The sequence below is a fragment of the Dipodomys merriami genome, unplaced genomic scaffold, assembly GCF_024711535.1.
Source record: "Dipodomys merriami isolate MVZ:Mamm:240054 unplaced genomic scaffold, mDipMer1.0.p SCAF_40, whole genome shotgun sequence".
Classification (NCBI taxonomy): Eukaryota; Metazoa; Chordata; class Mammalia; order Rodentia; family Heteromyidae; genus Dipodomys; species Dipodomys merriami.
The window spans coordinates 1,759,899-1,772,992 of record NW_027205604.1 but is presented as its reverse complement, the minus strand read 5'-3'; positions in this window follow the sequence as shown (position 1 = coordinate 1,772,992).

Here is a 13,094-nt window from a genome sequence, read left to right as displayed (position 1 = left end):
CCGGCTGTTCCGGGTGAACATCTGCTTGTAAATCCCCCGTGGTTTCTTGTACACCCGTGAAATTTGGCCAGGTTATGCAGTTTGCATTGCTGCACAATTGCGCCTGCCTTGCTCTGCCGCGGTTGCAAACATTCAGGCATGGCAGCCAGATAGGCTGGTCCCCGTAGGACACGGCCAGTGGACTTGGTATATCTGCTTCTCGTTCTTCTCACCTGAGTGCTACTGATTCCAGCTTTGACAGCTACACTCTACTCAACCGGAGCAGTAAGCTGAACCTCAACTTATGACACTTTGTGAAAGTGTTGAGAATTAGAGCTCAGTTGTTGGGCACGCCACCACTGCCCATCCAGCACTATGGACGGCACTGCCTACATCTGGCTCTAATTAGTCCACGGTTGTGTTCAGCTGAATGACCTCTACCGGGAACACTCAGAATGAGGTTCTGAGTTACTGCAACATAGGAGCGTTTCACTGCTTTCAAGGCTTCTTAGGAAGAATTCCGGAATCTTGCTACCGGCAGGCCTCCGGCGGTTCCGGGTGAACATCTGCTTGTAAATCCCCCGTGGTTTCTTGTACACCCGTGAAATTTGGCCAGGTTATGCAGTTTGCATTGCTGCACAATTGCGCCTGCCTAGCTCTGCCGCGGTTTCAAACATTCAGGCATGGCAGCAAGATAGGCTGGTCCCCGTAGGACACGGCCAGCGGACTGGGTATATCTGTTTCTTGTTCTTCTCACCTGAGTGGTACTGATTCCAGGTTTGACAGCTACACTCTACTCAACCTGAGCAGTAAGCTGAACCTCAACTTATGGCACTTTGTGAAAGTGTTGAGAACTAGAGCTCAGTTGTTGGGCACGCCACCAATGTCCATCCAGCACTATGGACGGCACTGCCTACATCTGGCTCTAATTAGTCCACGGTTGTGTTCAGCTGAATGACCTCTACCGGGAACAGTCAGAATGAGGTTCTGAGTTACTGCAACATAGGAGCGTTTCACTGCTTTCAAGGCTTCTTAGGAAGAATTCCGGAATCTTGCTGCCGGCAAGCCTCCGGCTATTCCGGGTGAACATCTGCTTGTAAATCCCCCGTGGTTTCTTGTACACCCATGAAATTTGGCGAGGTTATGCAGTTTGCATTGCTGCACTATTGCACCTGCCTAGCTCTGCCGCGGTTGCAAACATTCAGGCTTGGCAGCCAGAAAGGCTGGTCCCCGTAGGACACGGCCAGTGGACTGGGTATATCTGCTTCCCGTTCTTCTCACCTGAGTGCTACTGATTCCAGCTTTGACAGCTACACTCTACTCAACCGGAGCAGTAAGCTGAACCTCAACTTATGTCATGTTGTGAAAGTGTTGAGAATTAGAGCTCAGTTGTTGGGCATGCCACCACTGCCCATCCAGCACTATGGACGGCACTGCCTACATCTGGCTCTAATTAGTCCACGGTTGTGTTCAGCTGAATGACCTCTACCGGGAACAGTCAGAATGAGGTTCTGAGTTACTGCAACATAGGAGCGTTTCACTGCTTTCAAGGCTTCTTAGGAAGTATTCCGGAATCTTGCTGCCGGCAGGCCTCCGGCGGTTCCGGGTGAACATCTCCTTGTAAATCCCCCGTGGTTTCTTGTACACCCGTGAAATTTGGCCAGGTTATGCAGTTTGCATTGCTGCAGAATTGCGCCTGCCTAGCTCTGCCACGGTTGCAAACATTCAGGCGTGGCAGCCAGATAGCCTGGTGCACGGAAGACACGGCCAGCGGACTGGGTATATCTGCTTCTCGTTCTTCTCACCTGAGTGCTACTGATTCCAGCTTTGACAGCTACACTCTACTCAACCGGAGCAGTAAGCTGAACCTCAACTTATGGCACTTTGTGAAAGTGTTGAGAACTAGAGCTCAGTTGTTGGGCACGCCACCACTGTCCATCCAGCACTATGGACGGCACTGCCTACATCTGGCTCTAATTAGTCCACGGTTGTGTTCAGCCGAATGACCTCTGCCGGGAACACTCAGAATGAGGTTCTGAGTTATTGCAACATAGGAGGGTTTCACTGCTTTCAAGGCTTCTTAGGAAGAATACCGGAATCTTGCTGCCGGCAAGCCTCCGGCTGTTCCGGGTGAACATCTGCTTGTAAATCCCCCGTGGTTTCTTGTACACCCGTGAAATTTGGCGAGGTTATGCAGTTTGCATTGCTGCACGGTTGCACCTGCCTAGCTCTGCCGCGGTTGCAAACATTCAGGCTTGGCAGCCAGAAAGGCTGGTCCCCGTAGGACACGGCCAGTGGACTGGGTATATCCGCTTCTCGTTCTTCTCACCTGAGTGCTACTGATTCCAGCTTTGACAGCTACACTCTACTCAACCGGAGCAGTAAGCTGAACCTCAACTTATGGCATGTTGTGAAAGTGTTGAGAATTAGAGCTCAGTTGTAGGGCATGCCACCACTGCCCATCCAGCACTATGGACGGCACTGCCTACATCTGGCTCTAATTAGTCCACGGTTGTGTTCAGCTGAATGACCTCTGCCGGGAACACTCAGAATGCGGTTCTGAGGTAGTGCAACATAGGAGCGTTTCACTGCTTTCAAGGCTTTTTAGGAAAAATTTCGCAATCTTGCTGCCGGCAGGCCTAATGCGCTTCCGGGTGAACATCTCCTTGTAAATCCCCCATCGTTTCTTGTACACCCGTGAACTTTGGCCAGGTTATGCAGTTTGCATTGCTGCACAATTGTGCCTGCCTAGCTCTGCCGCGGTTGCAAACATTCAGGCGTGGCAGCCAGATAGCCTGGTGCACGGAAGACACGGCCAGCAGACTGTGTATATCTGCTTCTCGTTCTTCTCACCTGAGTGCTACTGATTCCAGCTTTGACAGCTACACTCTACTCAACCGGAGCAGTAAGTTGAACCTCAACTTTTGGAACTTTGTGACAGTGTTGAGAACTAGAGCTCAGTTGTTAGGCACGCCACCACTGTCCATCCAGCACTATGGACGGCACTGCCTACATCTGGCTCTAATTAGTCCACGGTTGTGTTCAGCTGAATGACCTCTACCGAGAACAGTCAGAATGAGGTTCTGAGTTACTGCAACATAGGAGCGTTTCACTGCTTTCAAGGCTTCTTAGGAAGAATTCCGGAATCTTGCTGCCGGCAGGCCTCCGGCGGTTCCGGGTGAACATCTCCTTGTAAATCCCCCGTGGTTTCTTGTACACCCGTGAAATTTGGCCAGGTTATGCAGTTTGCATTGCTGCAGAATTGCGCCTGCCTAGCTCTGCCACGGTTGCAAACATTCAGGCGTGGCAGCCAGATAGGCTGGTCCCCGGAAGACACGGCCAGCGGACTGGGTATATCTGCTTCTCGTTCTTCTCACCTGAGTGCTACTGATTCCAGCTTTGACAGCTACACTCTATTCAACCGGAGCAGTAAGCTGAACCTCAACTTATGGGACTTTGTGAAAGTGTTGAGAACTAGAGCTCAGTTGTTGGGCACGCCACCACTGTCCATCCAGCACTATGGACTGCACTGCCTACATCTGGCTCTAATTAGTCCACGGTTGTGTTCAGCCGAATGACCTCTGCCAGGAACACTCAGAAAGAGGTTCTGAGTTATTGCAACATGGGAGCGTTTCATTGCTTTCAAGGCTTCTTAGGAAGAATTCCGGAATCTTGCTGCCGGCAGGCCTCCGGCTTTTCCGGGTGAACATCTCCTTGTAAATCCCCCGAGGTTTCTTGTACACCCGTGAAATTTGGCCAGGTTATGCAGTTTGCATTGCTGCACAATTGCGCCTGCCTAGCTCTACCGCGGTTGCCAACATTCAGGCGTGGCAGCCAGATAGGCTGGTCTCCGGAAGACACGGCCAGCGTACTGGATATATCTGCTTCTCGTTCTTCTCACCTGAGTGCTACTGATTCCAGCTTTGACAGCTACACTCTACTCAACCGGAGCAGTAAGCTGAACCTCAACTTATGGCACTTTGTGAAAGTGTTGAGAACTAGAGCTCAGTTGTTGGGCACGCCACCACTGTCCATCCAGCACGATGGACGGCCCTGCCTACATCTGGCTCTAATTAGTCCATGGTTGTGTTCAGCCGAATGAACTCTGCCGGGAACAGTCAGAATGACTTTCTGAGTTATTGCAACATAGGAGCGTTTCACTGCTTTCAAGGCTTCTTAGGAAGAATTCCGGAATCTTGCTGCCGAAAGGCCTCCGGCTGTTCCGGGTGAACATCAGCTTGTAAATCCCCCGTGGTTTCTTGTACACCCGTGAAATTTGGCCAGGTTATGCAGTTTGCATTGCTGCAGGATTGTGCCTGACTAGCTCTGCCGCGATTGCAATCATTCAAGCGTGGCAGCCAGATAGGCTGGTCCACGGAAGACACGGCCAGCGGACTGGGTATATCTGCTTCTAGTTCTTCTGACCTGAGTGCTACTGATTCCAGCTTTGACAGCTACACTCTACTCAACCGGAGCAGTAAGCTGAACCTCAACTTATGGCACTTTGTGAAAGTGTTGAGAACTAGAGCTCAGTTGTTGGGCACGCCACCATTGTCCATCCAGCACTATGGATGGCACTGCCTACATCTGGCTCTAATTAGTCCACGGTTGTGTTCAGCCGAATGACCTCTGCCGGGAACACTCAGAATGAGGTTCTGAGTTATTGCAACATAGGAGCGTTTCACTGCTTTCAAGGCTTCTTAGGAAGAATACCGGAATCTTGCTGCCGGCAAGCCTCCGGCTGTTCCGGGTGAACATCTGCTTGTAAATCCCCCGTGGTTTCTTGTACACCCGTGAAATTTGGCGAGGTTATGGAGTTTGCATTGATGCACGATTGCACCTGCCTAGCTCTGCCGCGGTTGCAAACATTCAGGCTTGGCAGCCAGATAGGCTGGTCCCCGTAGGACACGGCCCGTGGACTGGGTATATCTGCTTCTCGTTCTTCTCACCTGAGTGCTACTGATTCCAGCTTTGACAGCTACACTCTACTCAACCGGAGCAGTAAGCTGAACCTCAACTTATGGCATTTTGTGAAAGTGTTGAGAATTAGAGCTCAGTTGTTGTGCATGCCACCACTGCCCATCCAGCACTATGGACGGCACTGCATACATCTGGCTCTAATTAGTCAACGGTTGTGTTCAGCTGAATGACCTCTCCCGGGAACACTCAGAATGAGGTTCTGAGGTATTGCAACATAGGAGCGTTTCACTGCTTTCAAGGCTTTTTAGGAAAAATTTCGGAATCTTGCTGCCGGCAGGCCTATGGCGCTTCCAGGTGAACATCTCCTTGTAAATCCCCCATCGTTTCTTGTACACCCGTGAAATTTGGCCAGGTTATGCAGTTTGCATTGCTGCACAATTGTGCCTGCCTAGCTCTGCCGCGGTTGCAAACATTCAGGCGTGGCAGCCAGATAGCCTGGTGCACGGAAGACACGGCCAGCAGATTGTGTATATCTGCTTCTCGTTCTTCTCACCTGAGTGCTACTGATTCCAGCTTTGACAGCTACACTCTACTCAACCGGAGCAGTAAGCTGAACCTCAACTTATGGAACTTTGTGAAAGTGTTGAGAACTAGAGCTCAGTTGTTAGGCACGCCACCACTGTCCATCCAGCACTATGGACGGCACTGCCTACATCTGGCTCTAATTAGTCCACGGTTGTGTTCAGCTGAATGACCTCTACCGGGAACAGTCAGAATGAGGTTCTGAGTTACTGCAACATAGGAGCGTTTCACTGCTTTCAAGGCTTCTTAGGAAGAATTCCGGAATCTTGCTCCCGGCAGGCCTCCGGCAGTTCCGGGTGAACATCTCCTCGTAAATCCCCCGTGGTTTCTTGTACACCCGTGAAATTTGGCCAGGTTATGCAGTTTGCATTGCTGCAGAATTGCGCCTGCCTAGCTCTGCCGCGGTTGCAAACATTCAGGCGTGGCAGCCAGATAGGCTGGTCCCCGGAAGACACGGCCAGCGGACTGGGTATATCTGCTTCTCCTTCTTCTCACCTGAGTGCTACTGATTCCAGCTTTGACAGCTACACTCTACTCAACCGGAGCAGTAAGCTGAACCTCAACTTATGGCACTTTGTGAAAGTGTTGAGAACTAGAGCTCAGTTGTTGGGCACGCCACCACTGTCCATCCAGCACTATGGACGGCACTGCCTACATCTGGCTCTAATTAGTCCACGGTTGTGTTCAGCCGAATGACCTCTGCCGGGAACAGTCAGAATGAGGTTCTGAGTTACTGCAACATAGGAGCGTTTCACTGCTTTCAAGGCTTCTTAGGAAGAATACCGGAATCTTGCTGCCGGCAAGCCTCCGGCTGTTCCGGGTGAACATCTGCTTGTAAATCCCCCGTGGTTTCTTGTACACCCGTGAAATTTGGCGAGGTTATGGAGTTTGCATTGCTGCACGATTGCACCTGCCTAGCTCTGCCGCAGTTGCAAACATTCAGGCTTGGCAGCCAGAAAGGCTGGTCCCCGTAGGACACGGCCAGTGGACTGGGTATATCTGCTTCTCGTTCTTCTCACCTGAGTGCTACTGATTCCAGCTTTGACAGCTACACTCTACTCAACCGGAGCAGTAAGCTGAACCTCAACTTATGGCATGTTGTGAAAGTGTTGAGCATTAGAGCTCAGTTGTTGGGCATGCCACCACTGCCCATCCAGCACTATGGACGGCACTGCCTACATCTGGCTCTAATTAGTCCACGGTTGTGTTCAGCTGAATGACCTCTGCCGGGAACACTCAGAATGCGGTTCTGAGGTATTGCAACATAGGAGCGTTTCACTGCTTTCAAGGCTTCTTAGGAAGAATTCCGGAATCTTGCTGCCGGCAGGCCTCCGGCGGTTCCGGGTGAACATCTCCTTGTAAATCCCCCGTGGTTTCTTTTACACCCGTGAAATTTGGCCAGGTTATGCAGTTTGCATTGCTGCACAATTGCGCCTGCCTAGCTCTGCCGCGGTTGCAAACATTCAGGCGTGGCAGCCAGATAGGCTGGTCCCTGAAGACACGGCCAGCGGACTGGGTATATCTGCTTCTCGTTCTTCTCACCTGAGTGCTACTGATTCCAGCTTTGACAGCTACACTCTACTCAACCGGAGCAGTAAGCTGAACCTCAACTTATGGCACTTTGTGAAAGTGTTGAGAACTAGAGCTCAGTTGTTGGGCACGCCACCACTGTCCATCCAGCACTATGGACGGCACTGCCTACATCTGGCTCTAATTAGTCAACGGTTGTGTTCAGCCGAATGACCTCTGCCAGGAACACTCAGAAAGAGGTTCTGAGTTATTGCAACAGGGGAGCGTTTCATTGCTTTCAAGGCTTCTTAGGAAGAATTCCGGAATCTTGCTGCCGGCAGGCCTCCGGCTTTTCCGGGTGAACATCTCCTTGTAAATCCCCCGAGGTTTCTTGTACACCCGTGAAATTTGGCCAGGTTATGCAGTTTGCATTGCTGCACAATTGCGCCTGCCTAGCTCTACCGCGGTTGCCAACATTCAGGCGTGGCAGCCAGATAGGCTGGTCTCCGGAAGACACGGCCAGCGTACTGGATATATCTGCTTCTCGTTCTTCTCACCTGAGTGCTACTGATTCCAGCTTTGACAGCTACACTCTACTCAACCGGAGCAGTAAGCTGAACCTCAACTTATGGCACTTTGTGAAAGTGTTGAGAACTAGAGCTCAGTTGTTGGGCACGCCACCACTGTCCATCCAGCACGATGGACGGCACTGCCTACATCTGGCTCTAATTAGTCCACGGTTGTGTTCAGCCGAATGAACTCTGCCGGGAACAGTCAGAATGACTTTCTGAGTTATTGCAACATAGGAGCGTTTCACTGCTTTCAAGGCTTCTTAGGAAGAATTCCGGAATCTTGCTGCCGAAAGGCCTCCGGCTGTTCCGGGTGAACATCTGCTTGTAAATCCCCCGTGGTTTCTTGTACACCCGTGAAATTTGGCCAGGTTATGCAGTTTGCATTGTTGCACAATTGCGCCTGCCTAGCTCTGCCGCGGTTGCAAACATTCAGGCATGGCAGCCAGATAGGCTGGTCCCCGTAGGACTCGGCCAGCGGACTGGGTATATCTGCTTCTCGTTTTTCTCACCTGAGTGCTACTGATTCCAGCTTTGACAGCTACACTCTACTCAACCGGAGCAGTAAGCTGAACCTCAACTTATGGCACATTGTGAAAGTGTTGAGAACTAGAGCTCAGTTGTTGGGCACGCCACCACTGTCCATCCAGCACTATGGATGATACTGCCTATATCTTGATCTAATTAGTCCACGGTTGTGTTCAGCTGAATGACCTCTGCCGGGAACACTCAGAATGAGGTTCTGAGTTAATGCAATATAGGAGCGTTTCACTGCTTTCAAGGCTTTTCAGGAAAAATTTCGGAATCTTGCTGCCGGCAGGCCTACGGCGGTTCCGGGTGAACATCTCCTTGTAAATCCCCCGTGGTTTCTTGTACACCCGTGAAATTTGGCCAGGTTATGCAGTTTGCATTGCTGCACAATTGCGCCTGCCTACCTCTGCCGCGGTTGCAAACATTCAGGCGTGGCAGCCAGATAGCCTGGTGCACGGAAGACACGGCCAGCAGACTGGGTATATCTGCTTCTCGTTCTTCTCACCTGAGTGCTACTGATTCCAGCTTTGACAGCTACACTCTACTCAACCGGAGCAGTAAGCTGAACCTCAACTCATGGAACTTTGTGAAAGTGTTGAGAACTAGAGCTCAGTTGTTAGGCACACCACCACTGTCCATCCAGCACTATGGACGGCACTGCCTACGTCTGGCTCTAATTAGTCCACGGTTGTGTTCAGCTGAATGACCTCTACCGGGAACATTCAGAATGAGGTTCTGAGTTACTGCAACATAGGAGCGTTTCACTGCTTTCAAGGCTTCTTAGGAAGAATTCCGGAATCTTGCTGCCGGCAGGCCTCCGGCGGTTGGGGGTGAACATCTCCTTGTAAATCCCCCGTGGTTTCTTGTACACCCGTGAAATTTGGCCAGGTTATGCAGTTTGCATTGCTGCACAATTGCGCCTGCCTAGCTCTACCGCGGTTGCAAACATTCAGGCGTGGCAGCCAGATAGGCTGGTCCCCGGAAGACACGGCCAGCGGACTGGGTATATCTGCTTCTCGTTCTTCTCACCTGAGTGCTACTGATACCAGCTTTGACAGCTACACTCTACTCAACCGGAGCAGTAAGCTGAACCTCAACTTATGACACTTCGTGAAAATGTTGAGAACTAGAGCTCAGTTGTTGGGCACGCCACCACTGTCCATCCAGCACTATGGACGACACTGCCTATATCTTGATCTAATTAGTCCACGGTTGTGTTCAGCTGAATGACCTCTGCCGGGAACACTCAGAATGAGGTTCTGAGTTATTGCAACATGGGAGCGTTTCATTGCTTTCAAGGCTTCTTAGGAAGAATTCCGAAATCTTGCTGCCGGCAGGCCTCCGGCGGTTCCGGGTGAACATCTGCTTGTAAATCCCCCGTGGTTTCTTGTACACCCGTGAAATTTGGCCAGGTTATGCAGTGTGCATTGCTGCACAATTGCGCCTGCCTAGGTCTGCCGCGGTTGCAAACATTCAGGCGTGGCAGCCAGATAGCCTGGTGCACGGAAGACACGGCCAGCGGACTGGGTATATCTGCTTCTCGTTCTTCTCACCTGAGTGCTACTGATTCCAGCTTTGACAGCTACACTCTACTCAACCGGAGCAGTAAGCTGAACCTCAACTTATGGCACTTTGTGAAAGTGTTGAGAACTAGAGCTCAGTTGTTGGGCACGCCACCACTGTCCATCCAGCACTATGGACGGCACTGCCTACATCTGGCTCTAATTAGTCCACGGTTGTGTTCAGCTGAATGACCTCTGCCGGGAACAGTCGGAATGAGGTTCTGAGTTATTGCAACATAGGAGCGTTTCACTGCTTTCAAGGCTTCTTTGGAAGAATTCCGGAATCTTGCTGCCGGCAGGCCTCCGGCGGTTCCGGGTGAACATCTGCTTGTAAATCCCCCGTGGTTTCTTGTACACCCGTGAAATTTGACCAGGTTATGCAGTTTGCATTGCTGCACAATTGCGCCTGCCTAGCTCTGCCGCGGTTGCAAACATTCAGGCATGGCATCCAGATAGGCTTGTCCCCGTAGGACACGGCCAGAGAACTGGGTATATCTGCTTCTCGTTCTTCTCACCTGAGTGCTACTGATTCCAGCTTTGACAGCTACACTCTACTCAACCGGAGCAGTAAGCTGAACCTCAACTTTTGGCACTTTGTGAAAGTGTTGAGAACTAGAGCTCAGTTTTTGGGCACGCCACCACTGTCCATCCAGCCCTATGGACGATACTGCCTATATCTTGATCTAATTAGTCCAAGGTTGTGTTCAGCTGAATGACCTCTGCCGGGAACACTCAGAAAGAGGTTCTGAGTTATTGCAACATGGGAGCGTTTCATTGCTTTCAAGGCTTCTTAGGAAGAATTCCGGAATCTTGCTGCTGACAGGCCTCCGGCGGTTCCGGGTGAACGTCTCCTTGTAAATCCCCCGAGGTTTCTTGTACACCCGTGAAATTTGGCCAGTTTATACAGTTTGCATGGCTGCACAATTGCCTCTGCCTAGCTCTGCCGCGGTTGCAAACATTCAGGCGTGGCAGCCAGATAGGCTGGTCCACGGAAGACACGGCCAGCGGACTGGGTATATCTGCTTCTTGTTCTTCTCACCTGAGTGCTACTGATTCCAGCTTTGACAGCTACACTCTACTCAACCGGAGCAGTAAGCTGAACCTCAAATTATGGCACTTTGTGAAAGTGTTGAGAACTAGAGCTCAGTTGTTGGGCACGCCACCACTGTCCATCCAGCACTATGGACGGCACTGCCTACATCTGGCTCTAATTAGTCCACGGTTGTGTTCAGCTGAATGACCTCTGCCGGGAAAACTCAGAAAGAGGTTCAGAGTTATTGCAATATAGGAGCGTTTCACTGCTTTCAAGGCTTCTTAGGAAGAATTCCGGAATCTTGCTGCCGGCAGGCCTCCAGCTGTTCCGGGTGAACATCTCCTTGTAAATCCCCCGTTGTCACTTGTACACCCGTGAAATTTGGCCAGTTTATGCAGTTTGCATTGCTGCACAATTGCGCCTGCCTAGCTCTGCCGCGGTTGCAAACATTCAGGCGTGGCAGCCAGATAGGCTGGTCCCCTTAGGACACGGCCAGCGGACTGGGTATATCTCCTTCCCCTTCTTCTCACCTGAGTGCTACTGATTCCAGCTCTGAAGGCTACACTCTACAAAACCGGAGCAGTAAACTGAACCTCAACTTATGGCACTTTGTGAAAGTGTTGAGAACTAGAGCTCAGTTGTTGGGCACGCCACCACTGTCCATCCAGCACTATGGACGGCACTGCCTATATCTGGCTCTAATTAGTCCACGGTTGTGTTCAGCTGAATGACCTCTGCCGGGAACACTCAGAATGAGGTTCTCAGTTATTGCAACATAGGAGCGTTTCACTGCTTTCAAGGCTTTTTAGGAAGAATTCCGGAATCTTGATGCCTGGAGGCCTCCGGAGGTTCCGGGTGAACATCTGCTTGTAAATCCCCCGGGGTTTCTTGTACACCCGTGAAATTTGGCCAGGTTATGCAGTTTGCATTGCTGCACGATTGCGCCTGCCTAGCTCTGCCGCGGTTGCAAACATTCAGTCTTGGCAGCCAGATAGGCTGGTCCCCGTAGGACAGGGCCAGTGGACTGGGTATATCTGCTTCTCGTTCTTCTCACCTGAGTGCTACTGATTCCAGCTTTGACAGCTACACTCTACTCAACCGGAGCAGTAAGCTGAACCTCAACTTATGGCACTTTGTGAAAGTGTTGAGAACTAGAGCTCAATGTTGTGCACGCCACCAGTGTCCATCCAGCACTATGGACGGCACTGCCTACATCTGGCTCTAATTAGTCCACGGTTGTGTTCAGCCGAATGACCTCTGCCTGGAACACTCAGAATGAGGTTCTGAGGTATTGCAACATAGGAGTGTTTCACTGCTTTCAAGGCTTTTTAGGAAGAATTCCGGAATCTTGCTGCCGGCAGGCCTCCGGCGGTTCCGGGTGAACATCTGCTTGTAAATCCCCCGTGGTTTCTTGTACACCCGTGAAATTTGGCCAGGTTATGCAGTTTGCATTGCTGCACAATTGCGCCTGCCTAGCTCTGCCGCGGTTGCAAACATTCAGGCGTGGCAGCCAGATAGTCTGGTCCACGGAAGACACGGCCAGCGGACTGGGTATATCTGCTTCTCGTTCTTCTCACCTGAGTGCTACTGATTCCAGCTTTGACAGCTACACTCTACTCAACTGGAGCAGTAAGCTGAACCTCAACTTATGGCACATTGTGAAAGTGTTGAGAACTAGAGCTCAGTTGTTGGGCACGCCAACACTGTAAATCCAGCACTATGGACCGCACTGCCTACAATTGGCTCTAATTAGTCCACGGTTGTGTTCAGCTGAATGACCTCTGAGGGGAACAGTCAGAATGAGGTTGAGTTACTGCAACATAGGAGCGTTTCACTGCTTTCAAGGCTTCTTACGAACAATTCCGGAATCTTGCTGCCGGCAGGCCTCCGCCGGTCCCGGGTGAACATCTCCTTGTAAATCCCCCGTGGTTTCTTGTACACCCGTGAAATTTGGCCAGGTTATGCAGTTTGCATTGCTGCACAATTGCGCCTGCCTAGCTCTGCCGCGGTTGCAAACATTCAGGCGTGGCAGCCAGATAGGCTGGTCCACGGAAGACACGGCCAGCGGACTGGGTATATCTGCTTCTCGTTCTTCTCACCTGAGTGCTACTGATTCCAGCTTTGACAGCTACACTCTACTCAACCGGAGCAGTAAGCTGAACCTCAACTTATGGCACTTTGTGAAAGTGTTGAGAACTAGAGCTCAGTTGTTTGGCACGCCACCACTGTCCATACAGAACTATGGACGGCACTGCATTAGTCCACGGTTGTGTTCAGCTGAATGACCTATGCCGGGAACATTCGGAATGAGGTTCTCAGTTATTGCAACATAGGAGGGTTTCACTGCTTTCAAGGCTTCTTAGGAATAATTCCCGGAATCTTGCTGCGGGCAGGCCTCCGGCGGTACCG